We start from the raw sequence: 17,512 nt of genomic DNA on the forward strand, positions 1-17,512 counted from the left end.
AGATGAAAGATATTCTAAAAGAAGAACAAATGAAAAAATACAGGTGTGGTTCTACAGGACAGTCTGCTTCCAGTTGAGGAAAACTATAAGACAAGTGTATTATTCATGCAATTTTGCTTCGTGAACTTCGTTTTAGAGAATAATTACTGGGGCCTCACTGATGACACAGAGTTTGATGTTTTATTACCTTAAACGCTTTTGTACTATTTGTTTGGGTTTTTGTTTGTTTGTTTGTTTGTTTGCAAATAAATTTGGGTTCTGCTCACAACTTAAAGCCAAAGCAGTCTTTTTCTGAAATATATTGACTTTTAATAAATTACATAGATTTTCAATACTGTTTTTTTTCTTGACCTTAAAGTCAAAATGAACAGGCACATGCCATTTCTCTTTTATTGACCTTGGTTTTTTTGTTTTGTTTTTTGTTTTTGTTTTTGTTTTTGTTTTTGTTTTTTTCCCAATCTGGAAGATGGGAAAATCCTCCCCTTTCATCGCCCAGCTTTACAAAGCTCTAGGGCAGTGGTTCTCAACCTCTGGATCAAGACCCCCTTCGGCAAACTTCTATCTCCCCAAATATTTACATTAAGATTCATAACAGCAGCAAAATTACAGTTAGGAAGTAGCGATGAAAATAATGTTACGGTTGGAGGTCCCCACAATGTGAAGAACTGCATGAAAGGGTTGCAGCCTAGGGAAGGTTGAGAAAGACTGCTCTAGGGGGAATGAGTGACGTCCATGGAGAAAAAAAAAATAGGGCAAAACAGAAAACAAAAAACAAAAAACCGAAACCAACTTACTGCCTCAAACATCAAATCACAAGTACCAATGCCTGTCTGCAATACTCTGTGTGTGTCTCCTAAGACTCTGTTCATGGTACATTTGAACATTTGAGCTACTTAAGAGACGGCACGGGCCAAGCCTCCTCCCAGACTGTAAAGACTTCCAGAAGAACCAAATCCGTGATGTGGTACACTTGTGCTCAAGGACTCTGAGCTAGGAGCCACTCTCCAGAAGGCCCCTTCTTACCCAGCTGCCCCTGCTGTTCCAAGAGGAGAGAGGTTGGAACCTAGGCTGGGAAAGTGCTGTGAGCCCCTGTCCCCCCTCAACCCTCCACCTCCCTCTCCTCCTTCCATGCCTCTCTAGAAGGCAGTTGCTCTCCCCCAGTCTGGATGCCCTGTGTCCTCTTTTCCCTGGTCAGCAGCTGCTTGGTATGCATGCCATGTCACTTCTGCCTGCCCCCATTAGGAAATGTCTCCTTTTGACCTCTCCATGTGCCACTCAGTTGCCTTCTGGGGGGGTTAGGGAGGGAGGGACGGAAGAGAGAGACTTCTCAGCATTTACCTAATTAGCAGTAATTAGAAGGCAGGGCCTTGGTGCTCTCCTCACAGCTGCTCCGAAGGACAGAGCCAGAAGCAAGCAGCACACATTGGCTGAGAGACCCCAGGCTGTCTTCCCTCTCTCCTGCCATGTCACTCCCTGGGAAAGACAGGCATCTTTGTCCCCAAAGTCATTTCCCCCAGGTGTTTTTTTTTCCTAGGTGTGAGGATTTGGGATGTTGATTCTCAGCTTCCAAAACAGTAGCCTTGAAATAAGTGAGCCAAACCTCATGGGGGCCATGTCCAGATGGCTCTGCCAAATAAAACACTGGTTCCCGTGGCAACCCAAACCACACCCACAAGAGAGGGTGGCTGTCATTAATGGGTATAAGCCAAGTCTTCCCAGAGTCCCAAGAACTGGCTCTGAGTTAAGCCTGCATCAAGCCCAGAGCTCTGCAAAGTCAACCGACTGGAGTCTGATGCCACCCTCTCTCATTTGGGTCACAATGCCTTTGAAGCCATTTTGAGCCCAGACTAGAGGGTCTAGAGAGACAACCTCCAGTCTGCTGGGATCTCATGGTCAGCACATCAGTGCCTCCTGGGGCTCTCACCTCAGCAGACAGAGTGGAATAGAGTAGGTGGTTTTATCAGGGGCGCGGCCTGCCCTGACCCCAACATCAGGCACCAGCTGTTTGGTACTGTCCATCCTGTTGTTGCTTATTAATGATTCTGATTAACCTCTGTGGAGATCCATTATCTCTAAGCCAGGGAAGATACTATTAATTCCCATCTGTGCCGGATTACTTACAGTTAGTGGTTGGTACTTTTCCATGGTCTCACAACACATCTTAATCAGATGGTGAGTGGGTTTAATTAACCGAAGTATAGGTTTTATTTTTTTTTATTCATATAACTACTTAATCTAATGGAAGCCTATTATCTGTGGCTTTTTTCCCATGCATAATTATTGCCGTTTTTAATTGATGGTGCATCAGGGGTTGAGGCTACAATATGGCAGCTGGAATGAGAAGTTGCCCCACTCCCGCCCCAGAACGAAGGTTGAGAAAATGAGTTGTCAGGGATGCACCAGATCTCTTGTTTGCATTGAGATGCGGGCTCCCATGTGGACACTACCCAGCTCTTGCCAAAAGAAAGAAAATGTGGTACTCAGCTGCTCGACCTCTGGGTTTAGCGACTGCTAAATGCCCTTCAGGAGCCCTGGGGTTGGAGCCAAATCTGGGACAGCTGGGAGAAATAGCTATTTGTCAACCCAATCAGATCATAAGCAACCCCAGGGCAGGGACTGCATCTTTCTCTGATCACTCTGTCCCACAGGCCCTGCCTGGATGGGCTCTGGCACCCAGGTGCGTCCCACTATTGTGCTGTGGACTGAACCCAGAGCCGAGATGGAGTGAGGAGAGAGACCCGGGCTCTCACAGAGGATCATTTGTCTTTAAGGTAAAGATAACTCAGACACTTTCCCCACAGAGAGGGATCAGCTTCCAAATCCAGACGGTGGCTTTCCTCTAGCTGTCCTCCTGGTTCCTACTTACAGTGAAGGTCCTGAGGTCCAGGAGGACAAACTGTCAGACTCTCAGTGAGCATGTGAGACAGAGTGAGATCTGGAAAAACAAGGGCCCATTCACCCAGATTCCTAGGAATGGGAAGCAGACGCATAGACTGGTGTTGGCCGGGAGCAGAACATGGCAATTTTCTAAGACCGTTGAAAGCCTGGAACTTTCCTAGTCATCAGTGACTTTGAGCAAAGCTCTCGGATGAATGAGAAAGAAAAGATTCCAAAACTTTTGGTCAAGTTTCAGAGATTATTGGCCTAAGCAGGCCAGGGAACTTTCCTTGCTCCTGGGAAAGCTGAGCAGTAGAGAGTATGGAGACTTCCTCTTCCTCCTCCTCTCTCGGGGTTTCTCTCCAGAGTGAAGCACCAGTCAGAGAAAATCTGCATAGCTGGGTTAAAAGGCTTACTTCCCCTTCCCTTATGTGGCACAGAAAAGAGACCCGAGACCGTGAAGAAAGGGTGCTAGGGATTTCTGGTTCCACTGCCTTCTCCCAGTCAGCCTGAGTTTCTGAGGCAAGACGAGAGGACTCCCACCTTCAACCCACCGCCCTGGTGGACTGTTGTTGACAGTGTTGGGCTCATTCCTTCCTTCCCATTTTGCAAAAACATTTGTACAGAGACTTCTGAGCCTGACCCACAGTCAGCAGTAGACGGGAGCCCCGGATTCCCCTTGCAGCATTTTCCAGGGTGACGGATCAGATAATGTACACTTAGCGAGTGCACAAATAATGTGAATCAGGGTTGGCATAGTGCAGTGAGGTGTAAAAAAAGCAATTTGAATTGTTCTAGGGAAACGCTAGAGCCACTCTGACATGCTCGCTCACCAGCGCTCTGCCCTGTGCCCCTCCAGACGACTGAGCTCCAGGCTCTGGCTGAAATGGCGACACAGCTGCCCCAGGGCTGCTGGCCCCTGAAGCTGCCCGGAGGATGGAGAGATAGGAGAGGACACATGTCCCTGAATGACACAGAGCTCTGCTTCCCGCTAGAGGTTATGGCTCCACCCACTGATCTCTTCAGACTCTCCTGGGAGGAAAGAAGGAGAGATGAGAAAATGAAGCCTGTGTCTTTGGACATGACCACACATTAGCAGGGGCATCCGCTGAGTATGTGTATCTACTTGGGGACGTGTGCTCTGGTCTCTTTAGACTTCTGAAAGTCATCCCGTCTGTCCCCCTGCTTCCAGACAAGTAGTCCTGTACCAATTCTCCCACACAGCAAATGGCTTTCGGATTTGTTTCAGACTCTCTAAGGCAAGATTTCTCACCCTCTCTTAGTCACCTGTTCCGGTATCTGGCTTACCACACCCACCCTCCGGAAGTTCTCCCCGCTCTGCTGAAATCCAATCCTTCAGGCAGCTCTCAGTGCACACATTGTGAGGAGGGTCTGAAGACACTGGACAAGCTGACAGCCTCATGCTTTTATGTGCCTAAGCAGTAACCTAGACGCAGAGCCAGGTACCTACTCTCCAGTTGAGGGGTGGCTATGTAAGCGAATAAGCAGCTCGTCCCTCAAGTCAGCATCCCACCCCCACACCCCATACTCCTGCCTCTCACTGGCCTCTCCATTCAGGGTGAGCCATGAGCTTGCTTTGTCTAGCTCCCACCACCTTGATGACATTCCACAAAGGGATATCGCAGAGTTCCTCCTTGTGCAAGCACTCAGTGCCCTTTGTAGCCCTCCCCTCTCAACGGAGCTTGTATGAGGTTTCTTTTCCAACTCGGGAGACAGGCTGTTTATCACTGTGATACCTGACCAACAGACCTACCTTGCAAAGCCAGGAGTTTCTGCAAACCCTTCCAGGCCTGTCTCCTCCATCTCCTAACCCCCCTACTTCCCCACCTCACCCTCACCAGCTCTGCAGGGAACCAGAGTTACCCACACAGAAGATAGTCAATTAAATGGTTCAGATTTATTTTCCAGTAACCAGAAGCAGAAACGGACACTTTCCTCCATCAGAGCCCTCCGTCAAGTCATGCTCCACACCCAAAGCTTAGCATCTGGGTGTTTCCTAGGACCTGGCTATAGGGAAAGTGGCAGGAAATCTCTTGATTGTTTCAAATGAAAGCCGATTATTGGGAGAGAAGGGGTTTTCTGCTGGCTTAGGAAGCTGAGAGGTTTCAGGATAATGGATGGCCAGCCTGCTGCCTGCCCACCTGCGTTACTGACCTGTCGTGGTCAGGCAAGGAGCCCAGCACAGATTAAGAACACAAACAAATGGGAAGACAGGACAGGCCTGGGGACAGGCAGCCTGCTGAGGGACTGACTAAGGACTCCAGATCTTTTTTTCTTCATAAAATCTAGGGACACATTTCCATGTTGTCTTTGCATAAATTTGTGTGGTGATTTGCATACATTTGCATTTTTGCCTTCAAAAACACCCAAACTCCCAGAATATAAAATAAAATGCAATTAATTAATTAATTGGTATGATGGATGACAAGGCTAGCCATATGGGATTGGTAAGGGGCCCTGATCAAGGGACAGATTTTCTGGGTTGTCCCCCTAAGCCATGGTGGATCTAGGGACACGGTGCAACATGTTCTGAAGTTGTCTGTCTCCTCCATTAGACACTGGGCCCTTGAGAACAGAAACAGACAGAGCTCTTTGATCTCCATATCCCTGGGCTCTGGCACCAGCTCCTCACATGTGAGACTGTTAATCATTATTTGGAGAATAAGCAAATCAACGACTTAGCAAGTTATTGGCTGTGCTATAAACTTATGGTGCCAGTGCAGATCAGACCCCCTAGGACCCACCCAGGCAAGACTTTACTGGACAAGGTTCAGACACAGTGAGAAGAACCTCTCCCAGGCCTGCTGAACTAGGGCGTGTGTCTATCGATGCTCAGTAGATCGGAGGTCTAGGGAGAAGTTGTGGGACTGACCAGCCTAAGGACAAGGGTTCTTGGACTTGAGAAAGCCTGACTTGAGATCAGGGCCTCAACATGGCAGAAATTAGAAAGGAAAGAAGAAGCTGTGCATCTTCCTCTTGCTGCTCCAACCAGGAAGCTCTATGACCTTCTGAGACCAGCAAGGGCTGAAGAAGGGACCTTCGCTCTCTTTTCATGCCCAGTACAGGGCTTTGCTCAGAAAGAAATCTCACCAAACTTAGGAAAGTGCCTTATACACAACACCAGTGTTTGCCAAACCTTCCCCCGGGCCCTTCTCCTCACTTACCACATCTCCATGAAGAATGACACCTCCGCCCTGCCAATGGGCAAAGAGACACCTTGGTGTTGTTCTTCTATCAGTCAGAGTAGATGGCTCCTGTGTTCATCCTAGCCTGATGCCTGGCTTGGTGGCCAAATCTGTCTTATGCCTAGGACTCAGAAAAATCAAATCCAATTCAGGCAGCACAGAGCTGGAGGAGGAAGACAGAGACCTGAGGGTCACTAGGCCACCCGAGGACTTGCCCTCCAGCACATGCCATAGACACCCACTTGCGGCCATAGCATGCAACATGGATGGAGCTTGTCACCCAGGGGCCTGCCATGGAGCCAGCCTGTAGTTAGAGCCACCACGATGAGTGAGTATGTGGTGGTCAGGTGGGAGAGAAAGGGAAAGGGAGCAGCTTGTGCATTATGAAGAGAGATGGAACTGGACACTTGAGGGTAGATAGGAACAGCCTGTTGTGAGTAGTCATCCCTGCCACCTGGGGCCATGATAGGGCCCCAGCCTGAGCTGCTGCTTAGAGCTATGTCTGAGTCCATGGCTACCCAGTGGCAGGAGTTGGAGTCAACATCCATAACTCATATTACCACTAGAGAACTCGGGGATGTCCCTTCTTGGAATAGCTGCTGGAGACCCACATTGATGTCCAGGGGTTGTGCAAAACTGGCCGTTCCCTTCACTGGATGCCAGGCTCTGGAGAGCTGGCCCCATTTTTCACTAGTGACATCACTTGGAAAAGTGGGCCCTGTGCCTTGTCTGGGCAGCACAGTAGAGATGACCCTAGTGGAGGGAGTGCAGGCAAAGGACAGATCTAAGGGGATGGGAGATGAGAGAAGCTGGGATACATAACCCACAAAGACTCAATTAAAAAGTTTAAAAAAAAAACAAAAGGAAGGAAGGAAGGAAAAGAATGGCATCTGTTTTTTGAAGACCCCAAGAAAGCTAGCAGTTGGTAGCTGACATCTTTCCCAATTGTAAAATGGTGCAAGCTGTTTATTCTTTAAAATAGGAAGTTCCATTAGACCCCACTTACTAATTCACATCTGCTTTCACCCCAAATTTGGACAGCATTAAGGATCATTCCTCTTTATCTTTCACATATTTCTCTTCCCATAACTCGTGGAGAAAAGATCTGGGAACTGTACGATCAGACAGGAGCCTTCCCTCCACATGTGAGATATGTATAGCTGTTATGGAAACTGAGACTATGCACACAGGATGCTTACAACGGGTCATGGTATACAGTAACTGCTACCCTGACTGTAAGTTAGTACTTCTTATTATAAAGAAGCATTGTCTATGACAACACCTCACCTTCGCTTCATAGCCCAAGACAAAAATCAGGTGACCAAAAGGAAGGGAGAGATGGGAGGAAAATGTCACCAAGGTGACACCTTAGGATTCAAATAAAAAACATAGCAGTTCTCTTTCCACTATACAACTCCCAAGAATAGACCCCAAAGGCAATGCTTGGGTTGCAACCAGGGTGCTGCTTGGGTAGAGAAGTGAGAGGGACTCAGCAGTAGCCCAGCATCTTGGTCAAGCTGGCACAGGTCTCCCAATCAGGTGCGCTGATAGAGGCAAGGATTTAGTGATGTGTCCCTGGCTTCAAGGATGTGACACTGAGGAGGGACAGATGAGGAGTAAGGACTGGGGGCATCTTCAGGTTGCATGTGCTCTGTGCTCAGGAAGATGGAGAAAAGCCTTCAGTGAGAGGAAGCTGCAGTGAGCCAGGAAGGAGTGCAACCATGGCCAACCCTGCTCCCCTCCCATTTCCTTCATTCAAAATGGACCTGGGAAACATGACCGAGTAAGTGGACAAACGAGACTTGTCCAAGGAAAACACCAGGGAAGAGCTCAGAGCTGTGAAGCTTTCCCAGAGCAGTGTGAGAAGCATGAAGAGAGAACGAGGACAAGGAGGGACACATCGGGTTGAGTTCCAACGGTGGGGACAGGGCTTTGAGCTGGTTTTAACTATTCCTTGACATGACTCTGAGACGTAGCTGTAAGAGAGGTAATAGATTTGAAAGATAAACTGAATTGAGTTAAATTTAATTTAAAAGGGGGAGGAGGTAGGGAAAGCACAGTGCTGTGCAGGAGCTGGGCTTGAGCTGTGTATCATGAGGAGGAACAGCCCAGAAGGGTAGAGGAAGGGAGGAGGGAAAGGGATTGATAGGGGCCAAGGAGAAGCAGGAGCTGGGATGTTGCATGTATCTGACATTGGGTGAACGGTGTGCGAAACGAATATGTGGGTTCTTTGTAGTCAATTGCATGGTTCCTCTTGGCACAATTCCAGCACAAGACATACCCACAGAGAACCATACCCATGCTCCAGGATGTAGTCGCCTGAGACTTGTCTTTCTCGGTCTTCCTGTGGCTTCTTTCCGCTCTCCTGATGCCCTCAGTCTTTGCCAACATCCTGAGTCTGAGGCCTGTCATCCCAACACCTACCACCCAGATACACTCAGTACACAACCAGTCTTCTCTCAGGTATGGAAGGAGTCTCCCAGGTTGTTTACGCTGCGCCTGTACTTGATAGATGGCTTAGTCAGCCTCTCCCTTCTTGAAAAAGACATAGGAAAAACCTGGGCCAGCCCTGTGAGCCATCTCAACTTTTACCCCTGATCCACACCTGGCACTTGTTGCTGGGGTCAATTTTGAAGCGTTTTTTTGCTGGAGATCAGGTCTATTCTACATTTTGTCCTCGGTGGGGATGAGGAATCCATGCTTTAATTTTCATAAGATCAGGAAAGGGGAGAAAACAAGCACGACCATATAGCATTCAGACGCTTGCAGACAACATACAGGGCTTTTGCTTTCTCGTCTGCCTGGACACCGTAGTGCACGTTCAGGGCTCAGTGGTCCTAGAGATCTTCTGGCTCCCAATCTGGGAAAGTCATGGAATCAGGGAAATGCGACACTCTCTCTGCACTTGGTGTTTTCCATGTTTCCCAAGGGGGTTCTGGGTAATCACTTTGTTTTTGAAGTCAGTATCCGCAGGGCCATTTGCAGGAGAGACTGGCTGTCTGTGAGGGAGGTAGAGAGCAGGAAAAGGCAGTATCCATCCGTTGGTTGGCCAGAATAGTTGAGCTCATATGGTGCACTCAAAGGCTGTGTTCTTGGAGAAGCCTCTTTCTCCTCTCCTGGGATCAGGTTGAGAGTCAAGAAGCAAGTAGTAAACACATAATAGATGTCAGCGACTACTCTTGCCACCCTCAAGAGCATTATCTTTAAACTCTAGCATCACTGCTTCTTTGAAGAGAGGCGGCTTTGTCCTAACTTGAATGGGAAGAAAAACTGGAAGGTCATGGCTAATCTAATACTCCCTTTTCTCTTTGGACACCTTAGTAATTAGAAAGTCCTACCTGGGGTCTGTTAACACAAGTTTCCTCTTGCCTTTGACTCTGGTTGTAGAAGTCCCAAGCTTTGCTAAGCTTCAGCTACTGTCGTTAGTCCAGAGTTAGAGATGGCTGGAAACCCGCCCCCCACATGACCACCTCTCATGCCCACCTTGCAGATAAAGTAGCTCCCCCAGAGGGATGAGGAGTGCCAGGAAGACCCTCTGACTGGGTCATAGGCAGAGGGACAGTCCCTGCCCAACTGCCTGGCTTCAATCTAGAATGAGTCACGACTCCAACTCCAGGCACCTTCCTGTCTCTTGATGGTACTGTCCCTCCCAACTCCTGCAAGGAGGCTGGAGAAGCAGCAGCTTGGACTATTAAAGGGACATTCAGAAGTTGGTGGCTGCATTAAATGTTGTAATTCTGGCTTCTGAGTAGGCTGCTGCTTGGATAAATAGAACCTCATTCAAATTCTTCAGCTATCAGGCATCTACTGATCAAGAGCTGGGCTGAGCCGGGCACAAGTCAGCGCTAGGGTTCTGTCCTCAGGGAGCTGAGAGCTGGTGCCTACTCAGGAAAGCCAGTGCCCAGCAGCTGAACCAACTCCTGCAAAGGAGTAGCTAAGATGCTCTGAGAAATCACAGGATGAAGCTAAGTCTCATGGCGCGCACCTGTAACCCAAGCACTTGGAAGGAGGAAATGGGAGAATTTCAAGTGTAAGGCCAGCCTGGGCTACATAGTGAGACCCTGTCAGAAAGAAAGAAGGAAGGGAAGAATTAAAAGAGAGATGTGAGGGCAAGGAAAGTAGGAAGGAGGGATGAAAGGGAGAGAGGAGGAACTGACTCATACAATAAATTGGGCAAAGTGGGGAAAATCCTACAAAATGCCGGGTTTGCTCCAGATCGTTGGAACAAATTGCTTCTTCCCCTCCTAGTTGTCCCACACCCTGTACCAGTTCTTCTCGATATGTGAGAATCTCAGGACCTAGAGCAGAGAACAAAACAGGAAATGAATTTGTGTTTGGATGGATGATAAGACACTCCATTATTAGATGGATGAGTAGATAAACCGGGTCAGGAGATAGTGGGTTCTGATCCCCAAAACTCACTGTGTGTGGTGGGGGAAATGACCTTGTCTCGTTGTCTAGAACCCCAGCCACACTCCATGTGTTGTGGGAGCCCAGATTCACTCTTCCCAGTCCCTACAGAAAGGTCAGATGCCTCATCTGGGGACTCCTCTCTTGAATCCCAGCAGATGTTTCCTACCTGGCCCAGGATTCTTTGTAAGGAATCTTAGACAAAGGGACTTACTCCTCAGAACCCAGGAAGCTTTGTTAAAAGGCAGCTAGGGAAGAGAGAAGGCAGTAGTTTTAAGTGTGTGAGTGTGCTGAATAATTAAGTAAAGACTTTTGGTTTTGGTGGGGAAAAATAATTCCTCCAAATGCTGTCTCAGGCAGGACACTGAATTTTCCACAGGCAGTTGTTGGTGAATTGGGGTGAGTGTGTTTAGTGTGTGTAAGCCTTCAGCTTACAGCCCTCAGTGCACACAGAGCCCAGGCTTTCTGGTGTAGAACAAACCACTCTGGACCTATCTGACAAGACTACTTCAAGGCCACTGCGTCTCTCTTCTGCTTCTTTACTGTACTAAATTGCTTGTCTAGATTTTCACGATTGGGACGTTTAGGAGCAGCCAACTCCAATCCTATTTTATATAGCACAATGTTGAGGACCAAAGAGGCCACAGCATTTCTCAAAAGCCCCACACCAAGCCCATGACTGAGCTGACGTTCTCTAAAATGCCCACTTCCCTCTCTTCTTCCTCTAACAATCTACCGAGGTTTCCTCAGGCTCAGATTGGGTTTGGGGTTTTTGTGGTTGATGGTTTGTTTTTTGTTTCTGTTGCTGGGCATTGAAACTAGGGCCTCACACACACTAAGCACAACAGCTATATCACTGAGCTATAATCGCTTGTTGTTAAATCTACCATTCTATAAAGATCTCTTTCTCCTTTTATTTTGAGTTGTTGTTTCTTTAAGGGTGATTTTGTGGTAGTGGTGGTGTCATTGTTGTTGTTGTTGTTGTTATACGATCCACACTGTGTAACTCAGGATGGCTTTGAACTCACTACACAGATCTTACTGATCTCAGACTCAAGGTCCCCCTACCTCCCAAGTGCTTGGGATTACAAGCCCGCCCCATGGAACTCTTACAAAAGTCACTTCTTAGTGTGTTCACCATCTGTGTCACTCTATCACTGGCTCCACTGAAGTTATGTTATTAGTGAAATATTACATGACAAAATACTTTTGATAACAAACAGGGTATCAGGTCCTAAGTGGAGGGAGACTCTGTTACAACTCTCTGCATATTCTTCAGCATCTAAAACATAAGTGGTACTTGGTAAGTGTGAATCTATGGACAGATGGGATGATTGTATGAATGCATGATAGTGTTTTAAAAGTTCTTAATAAATTTAAACAAAAATAATAAGCTAATTATTTCAAGTAGCTTGAAAGAGGGAGAGGGAGGGGAGGGCAGAGGGAGGAGAGAGAGAGAGAGAGAGAGAGAGAGAGAGAGAGAGAGAGAGAGAGAGAGGCTACCTCTCTCTTGGCCATGAAAAGTATCATTTGCAGTTCCACCTGAGACACAATGACACAATGAATACATGGTGTGTGTGTGTGTGTGTGTGTGTGTGTGTGTGTGTGTGTGTGTGTGTGTGTGTGTCCTTGTGTAGGCCAAAGGACAACCTTGGGTATGGTTCCTCAAGTATCATCCATATTGATTTTTGAGACAGGCTAGGTTGGCTAGCCAATGAGCCCCAGGGATGGGCCTCACTATCTCCCTCCCCATTGCTGGATTTTAAGCCACCGAACAGCCTTTTATTTATATGGACTCTGGGCTCCAACTCAGGTCATCATGCTTGCAAAGGCAAGCTTTTTACCAACCCAGCCATTTTTGTTCCTTTAGATGAAGGGATGGACAGGAAGTAATTCCCCCAAGAGTAAAGCAGAGCTCGTCTGTGGTAGTTGTCAGGAAACTGAGGGGGAATAATTGCACCACTTAGAAAAAGCAAAAGAAAGACATCTCGAGTGCTTCTTCATAGCCGGAATTATAGGTGTGACTTGGGGATATTAATTACAACAAAGCCTCATTATTTGCTTATGGAGACATTGTGTTTTGTGAGGGTTGTTTTTTTTCTCTTAATATTGTTATTCTGTAAATACCTGTAGCAAATTTTAGCATTAAAAAAAATCACTCCAGTCAAAATTATTTACCAGCATGGAAATTCCTTCTGTGACAACTCTGGAAGTCATTTTTTCTTACCAGTACCTCTGAAAGAATAATTGGCTGCAATTAGCAATGACTTTGTCATCCCTCTCAGAGCCTGGCTTTAGCATCCAAGTAACAGGCAGATCTTTTCTCTCTCTCTCAGCAGGGACTTCTCCAAGTGTGGTCCTCCTCCCTTCAGAGGAAGGGAAAGGAAGGTATTCCCCTGTGGTGGAATCTGTCACCATGTTGCAGAGATGGAGGAAGCTGTGATCAGTTGGCCCCTGGTTCCTCAGAACATAGTATAAAAGACAATTGAAATTAAATGAACATAAGGGAAATGAATGGTAAAGTTCATGTCAGCACACATGAGAAGAGTCACTTCAAACCTAATCTTTTGTGTGTGGGGGGGGTAGTCTTTTCAGAGGGCAAGGTTTAAATGCAAACATTTGAAAGGGAAAAAATTTTTAAAAAAAAAAAGAACCTTACTGCACAATATGTGAATAAGTTGAGGGCTGAAAAATCAGTGGTAGACCTGTGTAGCTTTATGGTGGGACTAGAATTCTGTTCTGGTAGTGTGCTGAAGGCCAACTCCTTCACCCTTGAACTGCAGCTGAGGATTAACACTGCGGGCAAAGCGTCCTTTGTATTTCTGGACACTCACTGAAGGGCTCTCTCCATTCTTTCCCTCCTCCAAGGTCCTATCTGGTCCCACACTGGCACAACTCAGGTCAGGTCATTCCAGAATCCACCATCTGCCCTATCCCTGCCAGCCCGCATACCAACCAAACTGTATTCGCCCTGAAGCCTCACACCTTTGCAGCTCCAAGTCTAGCTGGAGACTCATTATACTTCTCTTTGTGACATTTGTCCATCAGAGATACTCTGTAGGGTGGAGACGAGACAGTAGTTCTAACAGTAGCCTTGCAGGAGGACAGAGGAACAGGAAGACCTCTTATTGCCTTTCAGACATCACAAAGATGTTTTCTTGACCGCCTAGGCTTTGAGTTCCGGTGTCCATTCCTTGAAGCTGTTGTTTAGTGGACAGTGTTCTATAAATAGTCCCTGGGCTGTGAAACCTTTCTTTTTAGCATCCTCATTTCTTCACTCTGGCCTGACCTGCACAGGGCCTTGTATGAGTATTAGTAAGGAACCTGTACATGTCTCTGGACGTCTGTAACATGGGAGCTCAGGCTCGCACTGGTCCTGGCTCCTCTAGGAAGCCATGAGAAGGCACTGGCTGGCCAACTCCACACGCTGATCCAGAATAGACACTTCTCTTAGGGTCAAGGTGTCAGGGACACTTACCATTTCAGGGTTTGAGGGACACTGACTGGATTTAGAATTTACAGGTCTAGAAGTATGAGTCTCTACACATTAAAACACCTCTTCCATATTTTAAGTTATTATCATTATTATTTATTATTATCATCATTATTAATTTTTTGCCTTTACTCTTCTCTTGATGTGGGAGTTTCCACTCTCCACTGGGGTGTGGGAGGGAGCCGCCTTTGACCCCCTGGTGTGACTTCCACATCTCCCTCCAGGAGATAAAGCTAAGTTCTGCAGGGACTACGACCAAACCAATGATATTTAGCTGCTAGCCAAACAAAGACAAAGAAGGTCAGTCTTCTTCCCGGGCCTCAGCTTCCTTGACTCTAAGATGAAATGACCCGAAAGAGAGACATTCCGGGATCCACATCCTGTCTTCATCGTCCTTGACCCCTCTCTAGCACCACGCTCTCAAACTCTCCTCCCCACTGCTCCCACTCCACACCTTATAAACTGATTCTCCACCCGTGAAGAAATGACAGGTGTCTCTGCTCTCGGAAGCCCGGGTGCTGGAGAAGGGGGAGTGTGTAGGAAGAGTCTGACGTCAAGGTCTGGATGAAACACAGCTCATTGTGTCCTGGGAGCAAGGTATCCAGTCTCTGGGAGCCTTGGTTTTCCAACTGTCATGGTAGGGAAAGACTGCACCAATGATAGCTGGTAGGCTTGAACAACTTTTGACTAAGAACAGAACTGTCCCCTATAAATCAGCCTGCTCCTGAGTGACTTTCTCAAAACCTTGGATTTAAACTGTTACTTTATTCAAATGATGATGATGGTGGTGGTGGTGGTGGTGGTGGTGGTGGTGGTGGTAGTAGTCGTGATGATGATGATGATGATGATGATGTTTATGAAACGTCTGGAGTGGGCTTAAATGGTGAGTAACAGAGAGTCCAGAAGCATGGGTCCCTGCCTTCAAAGTTGCTAGTTAAACCTGGAATTCTCATTTCTGTAGGTTTCCCCACCTCCCCCCATGTCCGCCCTCCTCTTCTTTCAATCAAACACTTCAAAGAGATGCTGGGAGAAGGAGCTGTGAATTCTCTGCTTGCTGGTTTTTCACGAGAAGAAACCAAAGAATTTTTTTTTCTTTTCGAGACGTGTCTGCTCCTTCAACCAATTTTGCTAGCTGGGAGGACTTGTGTTCCGAGGCAGGCCAGGACTGATAACATTTAAATGCAAGGCCGCACTGTCAACAGGAAGACGAGGGAAGCCCTGAACAGGCGCGTTGAGCCTAGAGTAGCAGGAGGGTGTGGCGAATGAGGAAGAAAGGGATAGGGAGAAGAAAGGCAGATAGGGAGAGAGAAAAAGGAGGAGACGAGAGCGGGCTCGGCGGCGGCGAGTAATGAGCTTGCTATAGAAGCATGAGGATCCGATTTGGGGGTCTTCAGTACCCTCATAAGAAGGAAAAGGCCTGGTGTGGTGGAGCAGGGTCTATAACCCCAATTCACAGGCGGGGCAGCAGGACTGCAGGGTTGGAATGCAAATCTCTGAGGCCTGCTAGCCTGCCAGTCTGGCCAATCAATGAGCTCCAGTTCAGAAACAGATCTTGTCTGAAAAACTGGTGAAAGTTGGTAGAGAGGACCCTTAATGTCACCTTTTGTCTCAGGTGTCCACATACCTGGACGCGCACGCGTGCGCGCAAATGCGCATACGCACACCCCCCACCCCGCGCACATTTTTCTCAATTTGAAAAAAAAGAATGAAAAAAAAAAGTCTCAAACAAACACTCAACGTACTTCTGCTGGCAGGAAATGTTCATCAGCTGAAGGCATTATTAGGACAGGAGATAAGGAAACCACAGAGATAGGAAGTAATTATTTTGTATCTGTCTTTATAAATGAAAATGAAGAGCATTAGTGGCAGTAGGATTTAGATATTCAGGAACAGAGGGGGAACGAATCAGGAAGTCATCCTGACAACGTAGGAAATGTTTATTAAGAGGTCAGGGGTGGATATTGAAAGTAGCAAGGTCTCCTGGGCTGGGGCAAACCTCTGCGCAGCCGCAGAGAGCAGCGAGGGAAATCATTGACAGGGTCAAGAGGCTACCACCTGTTTGAGGTAAAGGCTCAGCGGGGCGTGACTCACTCTATGGCCTGGTCTGGGGGTCGGTGACCTAACTCAACAGGTGCGAGACAAGAAGCAGCTGAGGACGAGGACCTGGGTGGGCCTAAGCTCCCAGGAGAGTCTGAGGAATCTGACGGTTTTGCTTTGCCCTTTCCACGGCACAGGGGCAACGCAGGGTACGGAAAGGCTTGGTGGGAAGGAAAGGTGAGAAGCCACATCAATGACAAGGACCAAATCAAACTTCCAGCTCCGCCCTCTTCTGACCATTGGCTGTTCTAGTGATCTCAGCCTGGACTTTTTGAGATCTAAAACGAATGATCAGTAATCGTGCCCCTTTGGAAGGGTAGCTGGGGAGATTAGGAGAGATAGTACAAGAGAGTACTTAGAACAATACAGTATGTAATACCACTTAGGAATTATGGTGTAGTGACCAGAAACGTTCTGGTTTGTGTTTACTTTGCAAGCATGCTCTGCCTGGTCCGGATGCCATTTTGCACCATCCTAATTGAAAAAAAATAGCCCTTGAGCTCTTGGCAGACGTGGCTCTTCTCTGCGGCTCTTGAGTCCTAACTGTCTACAGCAACACCATCAACACCCCCAGGAAGAGGGAAGAGAACTTTCCCAGAGCTGACCGCGGCGCAAGCCACTTCCGTGAATCGTTCTCACAGATACCATCTGCGGCTCTTGTTGCCCTCATGTGCCCGGTGCTCCCATCGCTCCGTGGTCGCACAAGGCTTGGGTAGGATCTCCAAGCCGCAGCATTCTGTCTTACAGTAAACACCACCCAAGGGCACAGCTCCACGAGGCTCCACGCGGCTCCTCTGAGCGTGATGAAGCTTAGAGTCTCCCTGAGGAGATGGGACTGGCTCTTTGGACTCTCTGAAAGCTTCATGCTGACAGGATTGGATAATCAGCTAATACCCGACCCTGCTGTGTCCTGATCCAGGAACCGATGCAGAACAATGTCGCTCAAGCGATCTTCTAAGAGCCTTAGCCAGCCCGTTTACACCTCAGAGCAGGTCTGCCCTCAGTAATTATTCCCAATTCATGTCCACAAGAAGGGCTGAGCAGCCCTGTCCTGCCATCGTAATGCTCAGGAAAGATCTCACAATGGCTCCATCAAAGGGGCACGCTGTAGCCCGCCTTAACCCTTCTTCCTTATCCCTTCTCAAATCCTTGTGCTGGCTTTTCCTGCCAAGGGCTGTAAGTTCCCAGAGAAAGTGAACCAGGGCAATGGATTGTCCTGAGATCCGCAAAAGCCAGAGCCAGGCTAGGATGGCAATAAGGGAGAGTCTCACTGTCCCCTGTCTGAGAACCCAACCCCTCATGGCGTACTGGCAAGTTGTCATCATCCCATTCCTTCAGGTGAATCTAGAACTCCTTTCTGCTTTGTGTGTGTGTGTGTGTGTGTGACATTCATTCATTCATTTGTTTTTATTTGTTTGTTTTTGAAGAC

At 47.7% G+C, this 17,512-nt stretch overlaps 1 long non-coding RNA gene across 1 annotated transcript; it reads left to right on the forward strand.

Annotated features, from left to right (window-relative positions):
* Window positions 1–1,715: 1,715 nt before the first annotated feature.
* Window positions 1,716–5,303, forward strand: LOC148004109 (uncharacterized). The gene is made up of 3 exons (XR_015627242.1): window positions 1,716–2,172; window positions 2,649–2,771; window positions 3,676–5,303. It is a non-coding gene; the product is annotated as an uncharacterized LOC148004109 (long non-coding RNA).
* Window positions 5,304–17,512: the final 12,209 nt, after the last annotated feature.

This window comes from Rattus norvegicus, chromosome 8, assembly GCF_021556685.1.
Source record: "Rattus norvegicus strain SHRSP/BbbUtx chromosome 8, alternate assembly SHRSP_T2T, whole genome shotgun sequence".
NCBI lineage: Eukaryota > Metazoa > Chordata > Mammalia > Rodentia > Muridae > Rattus > Rattus norvegicus.